At 44.7% G+C, this 14715-nt stretch overlaps 1 protein-coding gene across 1 annotated transcript in view; it reads right to left on the bottom strand.

Annotated features, from left to right (window-relative positions):
- Positions 1–14715, bottom strand: part of LOC120958149 (protein tiptop) — a 152190-nt gene that overhangs the window by 91008 nt on the left and 46467 nt on the right. The gene's annotated exons all lie outside the window — the stretch shown is intronic.

Here is a 14715-nt window from a genome sequence, read left to right as displayed (position 1 = left end):
TTGCAAACGCCCCTGCCAACCAGTACCGCGCGTACCTGTTTTCTGATACCCAAAAGCGGGCAAGCACAAAATATGATGGACAGGACAATGACTGCAAAACTGCATCGCCGTAGCTTCAATCTTGATAGTGAAAGACCGATGTGGGGAAGGGAGATGGAAACGACGTCCGGGAGTCTTTCCATTAATCGCGTCGCGGAAATCGATTGCCATCTATCTGACCACACGGTGACACGGTTCGAATGGCACGGTTCCCCTGCCGGTGTGTCACGGGACAACACGAAATCGTCAATCACTCCAGTTGCGCTTATGATCACAGTTTTATCATCCTTTGCGAAGGAGAAATTCTCGCTTCTTCGCGTACGGGACGCCTTTTTTGTTGCTGTTCCCTCCAGGCCGCACCCAACACCGATTCGATTATAAGCACAGAGCTCGGAAGTGTTGTGAGCCATGCCGCTAGGTTGAAAGACATTCACATCTTTATCTCAACCTCATGATACATCCAGCTTCTTCTCTGTGCTGCCCGTACGAACCGTGCAGGATGATCCATCGATCTCGCCTCGTACCATGATCCGTGTGACCCTTTCTTAAAGCTTCTTGGTGTGCTGCCTCAATGACAACGACGAAAAACGATGACGACGACACTGGTGACGGCAACAAGTACAGCAACGGGCAGGCGGTGATTGTTGTCAATCGTCTTTTCGTCATTTTTATACCGTCCGCCTTCCACGAGGCAGAGATGGGAGACGTGGTTCTTTACCGTGCAGACCGAAAAGCAAGAATGGCTCGAGGTGGGGGGCTATAAATACGTATGTTTCTTTCGGTGACTGATGAATGTTTCGTTCTAGACAAATTTGATTTATTGTCCCTCCCTGGGGGCACGTTTGCAGCAGCAGCAGCAGTATTGCGGACTAGCGCAACCGTTCGTCCGTCCGTGCGCATGAAAGAAAGACGCCAAAACTATCGACCTAATTGAGCACAATTAATCACCGGTAGCCCCCGTGGTCGATGTAGAAGGTCTCCATCCCGGCCGAATGAATTGCGGAAGGATGGGAGGTGGAGGTTAACGCAGTGTGAAAATGTCGTCCCTGCAGACGCTCGGAACTAATCAACGCGTGTCATACAGGGGGTGGAAGTGATCGCCTGGAAACGGGGTGAAAGCATAGATTTTTCATGTTGCGCTCGGCACAACAGCAAACGTCAACCTCACCACGACGGCGCTACTCGTGCGAAGTGTGGCTAATTGACTTTCGATTCGAAACAGATTTGGGCAGAACAATTATTAGCTATTGTTCGGTGGAGGAGGAGGTGGACCTATTTTTAAGAAGCTGTTGATTATTTTCTTGGGGATTTTTGCTCAGAAAAGTCATGAGAGTTGGTTTAAAAAGTTGTAGTTTTTGCAAGTGACCTCCAAAATCTTCACTCCTTTTGCTGGGACACATACTCCATCAACTCCAAGAGCCTCAGCACGAGTACCAGCGTGAACTATCCAAGCCGGCTGGACACTGCCCCATGTAGGCGATATTGATTACAAGGCGCGAATCACACACACGAAGCGCTCATCGTCACACCGTCAGAAAGCGTCATTGTCATTCACGCTTCCAGCGAGCTTGATAGATGGCCCAACAGACAGCCAAAGTATCATCGAGCCCGAGTGGCCGAGCCTCAAGTGCCATACTGTCAGGCCAAACATTTCTCTATTACGGAGGAAGGTGGGGCCGAGGGGGGGAAGGGAGGGCACCCTCCATCAAATGGCCGAGAATGGTCGGTTGATGCGAAAGTGTGTAAAAGCCTGCAGACTTGCTGGTTTGGCCATGGTTGTCAGAAGTGCTGGGAATTCGCGTGATATCGCTGTTGCCGCTGCTGCTGCTGCTTGTGGTCCAGCGAAGCAGACGGTTTCGTCGGGCGGTCTATAACATTTGATTGATACTAATACGACTGAGAGTTATCTTGTCAATTATTCACAACCGGACAATATTTCATCCTCCCGAAGCGCGTGTGCGTGCGCGCGGTTGTGTTTTTCGTTGCGTGGGCAAGAGCGTACGTGTGGTGGAGGTGCACTTTGGCCAGAGGCCGTGTCTGTTGGTGCTTGTGTTGTGGTTTGCATTTGCTGCTAAATTTTCTCTGCAAATCGGCCTTTGTGGAGTACTTAGTGTCACAACTGGCTGGCTCGCTGGCTGGTCATCGGAGTGAGGCGCGTTAAGCTGTTTCCTGCTAGCACCACGCGCGAGACAAGCTATCAACAGCATGTCATCGTGAAATGGATTGGTTTGCATCAATAATTATAAACATCTGGGCAAATTTGCAGTCCATTTGAAGGTGTCAATTGAAAAAGTTGAGTGTTTTTTTTTTAACTCTTTTGTTGTTTTTTTTAAAGTCAGATCACGTTAGTCTCTATTCTTTGGGGACGTTTTGGCTTTAGAACATTGGCATTATAACAATAAAGACTTAGACTCAGATTCACTTAGACAAATTTCAGACTTTCAATGATTGGATAATTACATTTTTCGGAACAGGATGGATCTACTTACCAACCAGACAAGGATCAGAACAAATACTAAAGGAGTGTATCTATGTAGACTTGGCTTTGACATTTTTATACCATTATTTTTTCAAATGAATTTTTTATGTTTTTGATATGTGTAATAGCTCTGCATACAATTCTACTGTTAAGGTCTAATTTAGTTCTAATTATTTTTTAAGCTCTGAAATTTCTATTATTATTTATTATTTTAAAGCATTTCAATATAATGAGCATTTATCGATTATTATTCGATGATAAAAGTCAGGAAAATGTTCTGAAGTAAAACAAAAAAATTTTTTTGGGAAATTCTTATTTGAATTTACTAGTTGCATTTTTTAAAGTAAAAATTATTTATTATTAGTTTTTCAAAAAATACACTTCAATCTGTTTCCGAGTTACGCGGTTCTCGACTTACGTGGATTCGTAGATACGTGGCTTTCAAAATTTGGACATCAGTACAATTTCCTTCAAGATTTGTACAATGTAGTATAAATTGCATTTTTCCTAATAAATTTAATTCTCTTAAAGGCCAAACATATCAGAATGTTCTACACGAGTTGTATCAAATAAATGATAAATTGTATAAAAGTACTAAATTGAATAAAAAATACTGAGTGATCAATTGTATTTGACAGAAAACCGAGAAATTCGACTTACGCTGATATTAGAGTTACACGGATTCCTCGGGAACGCACAAACCGCGTACCTCGGGAGCAGACCGTTCATCAAAGAAGGTATATTTCCTTAAATTAATATGTTTTATTATATTTTATAACCATACTCTGATTATTTCATCGTTGAAAATCGGGAAAACTATGAAAGTTTTTCGAAGGCTTCCCACCATGACTTCTTTTTTTGTGAATACATTACGTATTGTTAAATAAAATTTCTTACTATATTGTAGAATACACTATATTGTAGAACTTTCTCTTACAACTTTTTTTATGAGACCTTGAAACCATCCTTGGAAATAGGACCCACAAAATACCGCCAATTGGCATACATCGGATCATACTCATCATCATCATTTTGAGATGGCCTTACCCCACCCCTTAGAAGATTGACGCTCGTGAGATGAGCCACACGTTTATGGATACATGACACGATTAAGTGTGCCGGTGTAAATCTCTCGCGTGTATGTCAATCGCGCCAACCGAACTCGAAATTCGGCAGTGCTGTGAAGTGCGGTCCATCGATGTCAATCATGCACAACCATCCGACCGTCCGATCGACCGACCGACAGGTCACAGCAGTTATCTACGAATGCAGCTTTCCTTTCGATAAGCTGCTGTCGTGTGGCGTTGGACGATTATTGCAATTTGAAACCTAGACAAGAAGAGATAGGACATGATCGAACTATGCTCGCAATCGAAGTGGGGCCTACCCAGTTTGGGTTTGGGCAGCTACATCCTGAAATGGTCAAAGCATTCGGGGCTTTTCTTTTTGTTTTGCAAACCGAAAATGACGCCGTCGTGAGGTGGCACGTCGGCCTCAAAAGCCACTGTCAAAAGTGGCAACAGGTACGTCGTGTATGAGATGAGACGAGCTCCTCAACACGTTGTTTGACGGTGGATAGTAAATGCTCAATCACTCAGCAATTAAAATTATGTACTCAAAGTCATGGAGTGACGACATAAGTGAAGGGAATAATGAGCGTACAATTACAATGTGTTACACGTCAGCGTTGAATGATGATTGAGATGCAAGGATGGTTTTGAGAGCGTGAAGCTGTGTAGAGGGGCTGAGATTCGCGTTCCCCGTTTTGCCTCTATCATTGATAAGCCTGAAGAAAGTGTGAACTGTTTCTAGAGACCTCAATCATAAGTGACGCTCTGTACTCATATTTTTGGCTTCAAATTGCGATAGTACTAGTCGATGGCACGTTTGGCAAAATTAAATTGATTGCGCCAAGTATTTATTTCATCTCACCAGACGTACAACTGACGCGCTTTTCTCCCATCAACGCAGCTCGCGATGTGGTCCAATCAAACCTGTGGCCCATCTCATCAGCAGACAGTGCGACAGAGCGAGGAGCAATGTAAATATAGCACACTGCAGAGGGAGGGGAGTGCATCTCGGTCTAGCCGTCTAATGTTGCTCCCAAAGAGCAAATTGCCCACTGCCACTTCAACGGTTTCTTCGCACCTTTTGGCGTGCCACAATCCCCGAGGCAATAGCGAGCGCGCGCTTCACGCTCACTTTGTCCAGTCCAAACATTCTGACATGTTTACATCGCAGAGGAGAGCGTGTACGTCGCGGCCGCCGGAAATATCGTGCCTCGGTGGTGGTGTGGTGGTGGTGGATGGGGATGGGTCCGTTCGTCCGTTCGTTGAGTGGGCAACGTGTTTGAGCAGGGCAAGCACAGCATCAGACAGACGAATGCTGCAGCAGCATCAATGCCTACCCGACCACACACGATGCCCGCGCGCTGGTGGTCGAACGAGCGACAGAGTCAGCACGACGGTTCGTTCGACGCACAATTGGCATTGTGTCCTCAACACTTCATCACCCGTGGAGGTCCAAGCGATCCCGGCCGAACGTGTAAAGGTAACCGCGCGAAGACACACGGTCGGCGTTGCTTAATGCGCGGCCCGTTGCGCAGCGAGCACGTTGTTTGTAGTGTTATGCTTCATTGCCACCGTGAGGGCATCGAAGTAGCCGGTGCCGGTAGCTCTTTCTTTCTTTCTTTTTTTTTCTACAGCCAAACGGCCCAACAGTGGCTTTGTGATTCTCAAACTTCAAAAGGTGTTTTGAGAGTTAATCATTGCTGCTGATCGTCGCTCTGTAACGGAAACTCAATGCTATCAAAGGTCTCTTGCGTACATGAGGAAAGGAAAGAAGATAAAAAAATGAAATTGGGAAAATGTAACAACAATGTTACCAGACGCCTGTGATGTCTGCACCTCGGCTGTTGATCCCGCCCCGCTTTCGCCGAATTAATTGTTGAATTCAATATTTGATTTACGTATTTATTTACATTTCCAGTGAAGAATAATTAGACTCTGCTGTTGTGCCTCAGCGCCTGCTGTCCGGTGCTTGTGCGAGTTTTGCGCGGAATGTTCGCCCTCAGTTGCTCGACCAAGACTCCCGGCTCCCCCAATAACTCATTCGATTCCGTAAACAAACAGGCCGAGATTTATGAGACTTCTTTTTAGGGATGAAACAATGAGCCACACGGGATCCAGTGGTCAGTCGCCGACGGGGCGCCTGATACTCTCTGTGTGTGTGTGCTGCAAGTGTTACGTGATCGAATTCAGCCTTGCAGGGGGCAGTAGTAGTACTGGCTGGCAATTGCTTCCATCACGATACAACAATTAGCTCATTTGGAATAATGTGATGTAAAGTGATGAGATAGCTGGAATTTTAGTTGTATGCTGAAAATTCGTACCCAATGGTATTATAACAACACTGATAAAGAGGCACTTAAGGATGATCGTGTAATGTAAATGCAAGCTGTAGTAACTATTAAGAAACATGTGCTCCGTTTTCATCGATAAGAAGATGAATTACTGTAGGAACTTTCGTAGCGATAAAATAATAGCGAACATGGGGCCAACTTTTCGGAACTGCATAAGGTATTTGACACAGCACAACAGCGCTGCTCACTCATAACTTCAGCAGCACGGGGGCAAAGGTAATTAATTAATGTTATTATTTATGGCTTAAGCGAACGTTTGACAGACGCTAGCATAAATTACGCAGGTAAGGTTGCTCGGCGCTCGTCCACTCGTCCACGGTTCCAGTTGGCGTTGTTTTGTTGCACGGTTTCAATCGAAAAGGGTGATTGATTGTACGTAAGTAATGGCTGTGGTATGCTGTGTGTTAGTGTATGTGTGTGTGTGTGTGTGTGTGTGTGTGTGTGTGTGTGTGTCTGTGTTTCGAAGGGCCAACGATACGGTGTGTTACTTAGTGCTCCGCAACATGCAATCGTCATTAATTCTGATGCCAAATGGGGTCCAATCGATTGCTGTTGCTGATGTGTTACCTTACAGCTAGTACAGCGAGTGATTTGCTAGCGAGATTTTATCAAAGATTTCGTTTGTTGTAAGCAGTTGTGATTGTTTTTAAAATCTTTCTACCAAAGAAATATAATTTATTATAAACTTTTAATTAAATGTACTATTTAATTGGACTGAAAGTGACATCCTTCACCAATTTTGTTATGTATTCGAACTGTTGAAGATCCATGTTTAATGTATAACGTTTAATATATTGTTGCAATAAAGAATATTATCTTCTTTTTGAAGCAATAAGATAAATTGAAAAATTTGCAAATTAAGACAACAATGTCAGAAAATAGACGTCTTTAAATTTGAAACATAATTTAAATTTTTTTTCCATAAATTGATTATTACGATCTCAGTTTTCCCTCATTATTTAATTCACATTCGAAAAGGCAAAAATTTATCTTTTACTAAACATATTTTCGTTAAATTTTGTGGACTTTTATCATTAGATAGTGATATTAGTTTCTCACGACTCAATAACATGCCCGTCATGGGCTCAAGCTCAGAATGGACCGTCCTCCTGTAGCATGGATTGACTATCCGGCTACGTGGTAATGAATTAAGTCTCGAAAGCTTGTATTGGCCGGCAGGTCCGCGTAGGACGTTACGCCAAATAGAAGAAGAAGAAGAATTAGTTTTTCATGTTCTACAAAGAGATACATTAATTTTTACATTTTTGGAGCAATTATGAACTGTAAATTACTTTTGGTACAAAGCAGCTCCGTTTACAGTACCAATTTACTTCGCTTTCAATTTAAAATTTTCGATCAATTTAAAATACATTATAAAAAAAACTTCAAGCATACGGTGAACAATTCTGGATGGAAACAATGTTGTTGAATATAAAATGAAAGTGATTGCTTGAGAAGTTTAAAAGTTGCGCTTCCCGTTAGTCCGATTAACGCTTTTACCAATATGTAAAGAAAAAAGACGTAAGGCGTGATAATAATACTGCCCCACAGTTGTCACACAACTCACACGAAAGGTGTGACGAAAGGGAGTAAACAACACTAGAAGATACGACAAAGCTTGTACAACAAAAAAAAAACACACACACACACACACAAACACACCACTTTTCATATCCAGTTCTCGAAAAGGCTCATAAATTTCTTTATAAGCCGACAATTATCGAGTACGTTGACCGCATTTCTAGCCCCGCGATTCCCGTGGAGTGCCTCGGTACGCACGCCGAAACACAGTTATTCTCTCGAACAATCCGACCACCTTCCCTTTTGGGGGGGCTTTTGAGCCACTTCACCGGGCAATGGCGGGCTCGATCAATCCACCGACCAAAGATGTCAACTCTCGTCAAAGCTAAGCTAGTTTCACTTTCTTCTTCGCTCGATCTTCCTCGGCCAAGTGGAGCCAGGTTGCCGGAGCATAACGCAGCGTCGCGAGCCGGTGGACGGAACGGGAAACGGGAAATGTCATAAATATTTTTAACGCCGTTGTAAAATTTTATAACAATTTTATTTGTGCGAATCGGGTTCACCTTTCGGTCGTTCGCCGACTTCTTTATAACAAAAACCCGCGTGCGTCCCGGTGCTCGTTTTTCGCGTTATGCGCGGGACGCCTAATTAGCGGGAATGAACGGTGAAAGATAAATTTACGACGCTTGAAATGAGGAGCAGAATCGCTTTTGAATATACCTGTTAAGGTCTTGGCGTGTCCCCGCGTCGGATGATGGCATTTATTTTTAAGAGTATTAAATTTATACTGCGCATCTCTATAAACATGCGAACTAAGGCGAACAATTAGAGCACACACACACACTAGTACAACCCGGAGGAGTTAAAGCGGGCCAGCAAACGGCCCAACCGAACGGGAAGCTCGTAATTAATTCATGAATTATTGTCAACTTTGCCTTGTCAATCGCACGCCCGTGATAAATCTCGGACTGCGGCAATGCTGTGCTTGTGGTGGCGCCCCGGGAAGAGCCTCCACCGTCTAATTAGTATTTTCAGCGTGTAAATCTTCCCGATTTTCAATTAGATTAATCACCAAAGGCCCAGCGGTAATCACGTAACTATGTCGAACAGCTTCATCGCTGCCGGTGCTGCCGCCCCCGGACCTGGGCCTGCTGGACATTGCAAAACCCCGTACCACGGGAAGCGACCGGTACCATCGGCGTCGTGGTTGTTGCCGTGGTCGTCGTCGTCGTCGTACAGCATCCGCTACCGGAATCAAATTGTCGTAGACCGTCGACCGGGCCGGTCGAAAGGCGGTCGCGCAGTGCGGGCGCATTCGGACAACGGATGCACGACCGGATCCGCAACACGGAAATCTTGCACTCAGACTCAATAAATTATCCAATGCACAATTTGAATGCAGCCTCTTGTGGGCCAGCTGCCCGGTTGGCCATCCTTGCAGCCTTACCAATCGGGCGTCGATTTGATTTCGGTGCCGGACTTCATCGGGAGGATGTGTTTAGAGTAATTAAGTAGAAACGAATTGAACGCACTTACGGTGGATGATGGTTGCGATTGCTTGCCAGGTTGTGTGCACAGTGCTTGATTTAATACACACATTGAAAGGTTGCGTCTTAGGGTAAGAGAAATGGTGTTGTGTTGTACATTGTTCCATTGGGCGGTATTGGCAAGCAGGAGGTACTTAAAACGTTGACGAATCAAGGAAAAGAACTGTTAAAAAACCCACAATGATCCCCAGAAAAAAGGCAATGGGCAGCCTATTGGCAACAGTTCAACAGCATCGTAAAATCAGCGTGATACTTTTCAAAAACCTGCCACACTGCATAAGTAATCTAGATTGTTGTGCGCCAATTGTTGGCCGACCACGCTCGGCCGTGTCTCGTTCGTTCGTTACACACATCCCTGGGTGCCGAAACGACCCGTGCAATCACAACCACACATGCTCGTATTTTGCTGGATTATTTGCATAATTAGCGAATTGATAATCGATTCCATTAATTCCGATTAGCCTTCGCGGTCGGCCGAGGAGTTTCTCCAACGGGCCATAATGTCGGGGCCGGGTTCGTCGTGGTTTGATTTCGTTACGTCGCAACTCGGATCGGGCGTCGTCAAGGCATTAAGACGTTGTTGGATTGGATTGGACGGCAAATGTTAATGGAATGGTTGGTGATTTATTGAATTCACTTTGTTGACTACGAAAATATGATGAGATTTTGGTCCGGGTTTTTTTCTTTGGCATCATCATTGGGGCGAGATACAACTTGAAAAGGCACGCAAAGAAGATGTTTTCGCTTCATTTAACACACACACACACACACACACACACACACACACACACAAGCACAGCCCAAGACACGGGCACGCCAAACGCACGATCAAAGGTGATCGTGAGTGGTAGCTCACCAGCGGTGGTTGTTGTTACGTCGCGCGTCTCCGCGAGATCGAAGGGGAGAGCGAGGGAAGAAAGGTTTTAACAAATGTTGTGCTCAAAAATTCAAACCTCTACTGCCGGGGATTGTTTTTTATTGCTGAAAAGCCCAAATTCATCCGACCTGATTCGATCGCTTTAAATTCGGGCAGCGTAAATCACGGTAACGATTATGATCCGAACCTTCCGGTTGATCCGGCGAGTTGCGGGAGACCGAGTTGATGCATATTTAGTTCCAAAACCCCCTATCGAACCGAAATGGAGTCAACCACCGTGTCCCCGGTGCTCGATTGGTAGCGATCGTTGAGTAAATATTCCACGGCAAATGGCAGCAAACGAACAAAAAAACCCAAAACATCTTGTCGCCCGGGCATAAAGATGAAGAGCAGTGGCGTAAATCTTTCCACTTGCCATTCGATGCTTCCGACGACAAAACGAAACCGTATCGATCTGTCTCGCGCCAAAGAGTGTTTTGGATGGCGATTCGCTCGCTGGTGACACGCTTGGGTCGTTGGTGTCCGGTACGGCTTGGTTGGTCTGTTACGGTCCGTTACGGTCAGCTTTGGGGCGCGTCCGGCTCAGCGGGAAGCGTGGACGAAAATTAGCATTCGTTTATTAGTGGCTGCAATAGCCAGTCGACGGGACGGAGGTATCAATCCGGAGCGATCGGTGACAACGCAACACCTGGTTTTGTTTGTTTTTTTGTGTGTGCTTTAGCTGAAATTTTGTAACAAATATAAGGTTGTGAAAGTGCTTGTGTGACGATCGATCAAATGATTGCTGAATGATAGGGACTTTTTATTTTTAACATTTTATTTATGTTTTTTTTTAAACATGTTTCCAGAACGTTATAAGAGCTTGGTTAGTTTATCAAATACAAAAGGCCACTTTCTTCTGACCGAACCGATCACCAGGACGAGAATGTTGGCTAATTACTGCTATTCAATTTGTAAATTGAACGTATCAGCAAAGGATTCAACCACCGTGTTTTTCCATGTCCATGTTCATGTCCATATGTCCATGATGATTCCATATGTTCGATCAGCTCCAAATAGCATTGTGTTTAGTGTATTTGATTGCAGTTGGGCAAAAAGTCTCGATTTATCTCAAAGTTGCTCTCCATTTAGTATATTCAAACATTGCCATTACTTCATTTTTTTGCTTGTTTTTTTATTTTCTTCTTCCTTTTTTCTTCCTTTACTCTCTAAGATTTCTCTTCTTCTCTCTTTCCCTTTTTTTGTGTTTTGCTTAGTATTTAAAAGGTATTACAACCTAGTTGATGATGTTCTGCGTTTAACAGATTTCGTGTGCAACATCAATCTTTAAAGTAACTGTCTGTAACTTGCTTTTCGGGATGATCTAGGAAGGAGTTAAACAAGGTCCAACATTTAGACCCTCTTTAATTGGCACTCAATTGATCTTACAGCAATGCTGTCTATAAAAATAGCTAATAATCATTGCAACTCGATGTACTTCGCAGTGTATCTGAAGGAACTAATCTGATATTTCTGTATGATAATGCCTTAATGTTGAAAGGTTTTGCTGCTCTTCAAGCCTAGAAAGGATAAGGAGATTTATCACAAAATGTGATATGTACAGATAAAAAGAAGATTTTTAAGAAAACTCTGAACCAACAGTCAGCTGAAAAACGCTGTATTGTCAAACTACAATAATTATTGTTTTTATTCTATACCATGCGTCTCCACGGGAGATTTGGGTAGTATCTTCCCAAATTTGTGGATTCAACTCACAAACACATAAAACACTGTTTTTAATCATGACTCCTTTCTTGAAACACTTTGCTGCATGTGCCTAAAGTCCATTCATCAAACGCAATCATACGTCAATTAGGCACAACATCGCTTCCTCGAACCCTGGGATTGGTACAGGTCACCTTTTCCATTAAAATCGATTGGGTTAGGAAAGGGTGGAATGGTGAAACTAAAAAAATCCTCACAAACTTCGGTTCTGATGCTGTAAATCATCCACACTTTTCCTTTCGACCTTGCTTTCTCCTCATTGCCATGCAACGGGGAGCAGGTTTCGGGCGCTGCAATTTGCCTTCCAGCGAGCTTGTTCTTGCTCGAGGGAGAAACTGCTCACCGTAGGGAGGGATTCAAAATACCCGTCCAACTAACACCCACCTAAGACACACATACGTAGTGCACATTTATTAAGTTTTGTGCCAACATTGTGAATAACATCCCACTTACCACCGGGGAGGGAAGACGGTGGAATCGAAAGGTACGGTAAAGCTGTTTTCCGTCGATTTACCTCACGAGTGGAGCTCAGAAAAGGAAACGCAATGGAAGATGAAACCCGTATGTCCATTGATGGCCACTGTCGGAACTGCTCAATCAACAGTCAACGGGATTGAACGTTGGCGAAGGTGATGGCTTAGGCAAACGAATGATTAAGGGGAGAGTCACACGAATGAACCGCGAGTGGGATAAATGGCTTCTTCAGGGTGTTTCACTCAATGAATAACGGTATCGATGACCTTAAATACTCCATAAACAGCCATTTTTTAACTTTATTCTACCTAAAAAAACGAACCAAGTTGTACTTCACAACCAACCAGCTCGAACGATTTCGTTGCACCAAAATACTCCTCCAAAAGCATTTGCACAATCATTATGCTAATGCAAACAATCCACACACCGAGCGGCTGCTCATTTGCATTTTCTTCCAACCGGCAGACGTCGGACTTGTTGAAAAGCGTTCAAATGCAACGGTTTGACGATGATTGATTCCAGTATGCGCTCAAGTCCCCCGCTCAGCAAACCCACTGCTGAGCGTAATCTTCTATAACCTCCCCTAATAAGGCAGCCACGGACACTGGAGCTTCGGGGTACGGTGGGTTCAGATTTGTTGGGTTTGAGTGCGCCTATTCTCTAGCAGCTGTAAAACATTGCGATTCATCGTCAGACACCTTCTTCACCACACCCACCAAGACACCTCCTCTTCACAGCACAGAACAGCACAACAGCACGGTAGCGGTGTAGCGAAGGTGTGAAGAAAGTGACACTGCACTGTAGTACTACCATCTTCATGCGGGTTTGGCGCGCGCGTGTCGACAGGGCTCCATCATGAACGTCAAAATTAGAAAATTTATCCTTTGCACAAATTGTTATTTATTGTTTCAGCATGTGCAGCACCGCTGGCTGGTGGCTGGTCGGTACGGTTTTTGGCAGGGGAGGAATGTTCGCAGACAGAGTTATGCTTCCTCGGGTGGCAAGTTTTGTGGGGTGGAAAATTAAAACCAAAACCCTCTACGAACACGCCTGATGGCAAAACGGTGGCGTACAGGGTGGTAGTAAAACAGTTTCACAGTGCTAACAATATCTTCTACCGCTCTCCGTTCTTCTCGCGCGGTTGTGAGCGCTTGTATCAAATGGTACCTGGATTGGTACACGTCCCCTTTTGCAATCGAGCCCGCCACCGTTTGCGTGTTCGGCTGTAGTTTATTTTCGCTTACCAAACCCGTTACTCACTTGCAAATCATCGTGCAGAGGGTGTACATTGGTAAGGAATTGGAAGAGGTTTCTTCGTCTCAGCCATTCCCTGTTGACTGCCGTTTGGTGAGACGTGGCGAGGGTGACGCTTTATGGAGAGGGCCAGGGCGTAGTGATTTAGGTGGCGCATGCAATCGACCCCGTTTTGCATGGTGGCACTTTAACAGGAGTCGGCAAACAGCTCGGTAAATAGTAACGAGTGATAAGAGGTTAATTCGAATGATGAATACATTAGACGACACGGCGGGTGCCTTTAATTGGGGCCAGTTTTAAGTTGATCAATGCTTTGAATGCGTCACCCAAAAAGGGGTCCCACAAAATGGGATTGCAAAGAAACAAAAGAAACGGTTGCCAACAAAGGTCACACAGCAACTGGAAGCGAAGATTCGCACACAACTCAGGCAAGGGCCATGACGTGTGACAAGTGAACTCGGAAAGGATTAGCATTGCACATGATGGCGGAGGGGGAGGGGGCAGGAACTGAGACAAATGTCACACTGTGAGTGGGCCGGAACTGTTTCACCAACCTGGTGAAGAGTGTTAATAGAAGGCAGAAAAGGAAAGCCCGGGCTCGGGCTCTGGGGTTTGTACACCGAGACAGACACGAAGGATACTGATTGGAACTGCAGTTGGTAGTAAATAATTGTAACTCAATTTGAATACCACCATTGCTTTCATTGCAGCTTGACAGTGCCAGTGAATGCAAATGCACACACGCCTTTCGGAGAAGATGGTTGGCCGACACTGATGGTCAAGACACTGGAGAAGAAGAACACAAACTCCCCGTTTTGCAGGAGGTTGAAGAAGTGGTTGACGCTTTACCAACTAACCAATCCAACACGGATGTTCCTAAAGGAGAAAGAAAACGGGGAAACAACGTAGTTGTGCATGCAAACCGGGTACATCGTGATGTAAGCTATCAAACCTCACTGGCAGCCATGCAGCTACTGCCTGCTGTATGCGTTTGCTTGCGTATTGAAGCCGCATAAATGCATAAGGATTGGAACGAACTCTCGAACGCACTACACGGTACGGCAAGTTAGTGCATCCAGCCCGCTCCAAAAAACCAACCGTTTCGACCCCAGAAGTCGTTCGGTTTTGGCTTGACAATTGACAGAATGCTGAATTATAGAGCTTAGAAGATCGATCTCGGATGAGAGGGGCGATACGATCTACTCTCTGCCGCACGCCAATCGAATGCATCTGCAATGCACCAAGTCCGTCCGACCGATTCAATTGACCAATTCCGGCAATTCATCCGATCATCCTCACGCGTCTCAATCAAAGTAAGACATCCCAATTTACCTCAAAG

This window comes from Anopheles coluzzii, chromosome 3, assembly GCF_943734685.1.
Source record: "Anopheles coluzzii chromosome 3, AcolN3, whole genome shotgun sequence".
Classification (NCBI taxonomy): domain Eukaryota; kingdom Metazoa; phylum Arthropoda; class Insecta; order Diptera; family Culicidae; genus Anopheles; species Anopheles coluzzii.
The sequence above is the reverse complement of the archived record's forward strand: the minus strand, read 5'-3'. Positions and strand labels throughout refer to the sequence as shown.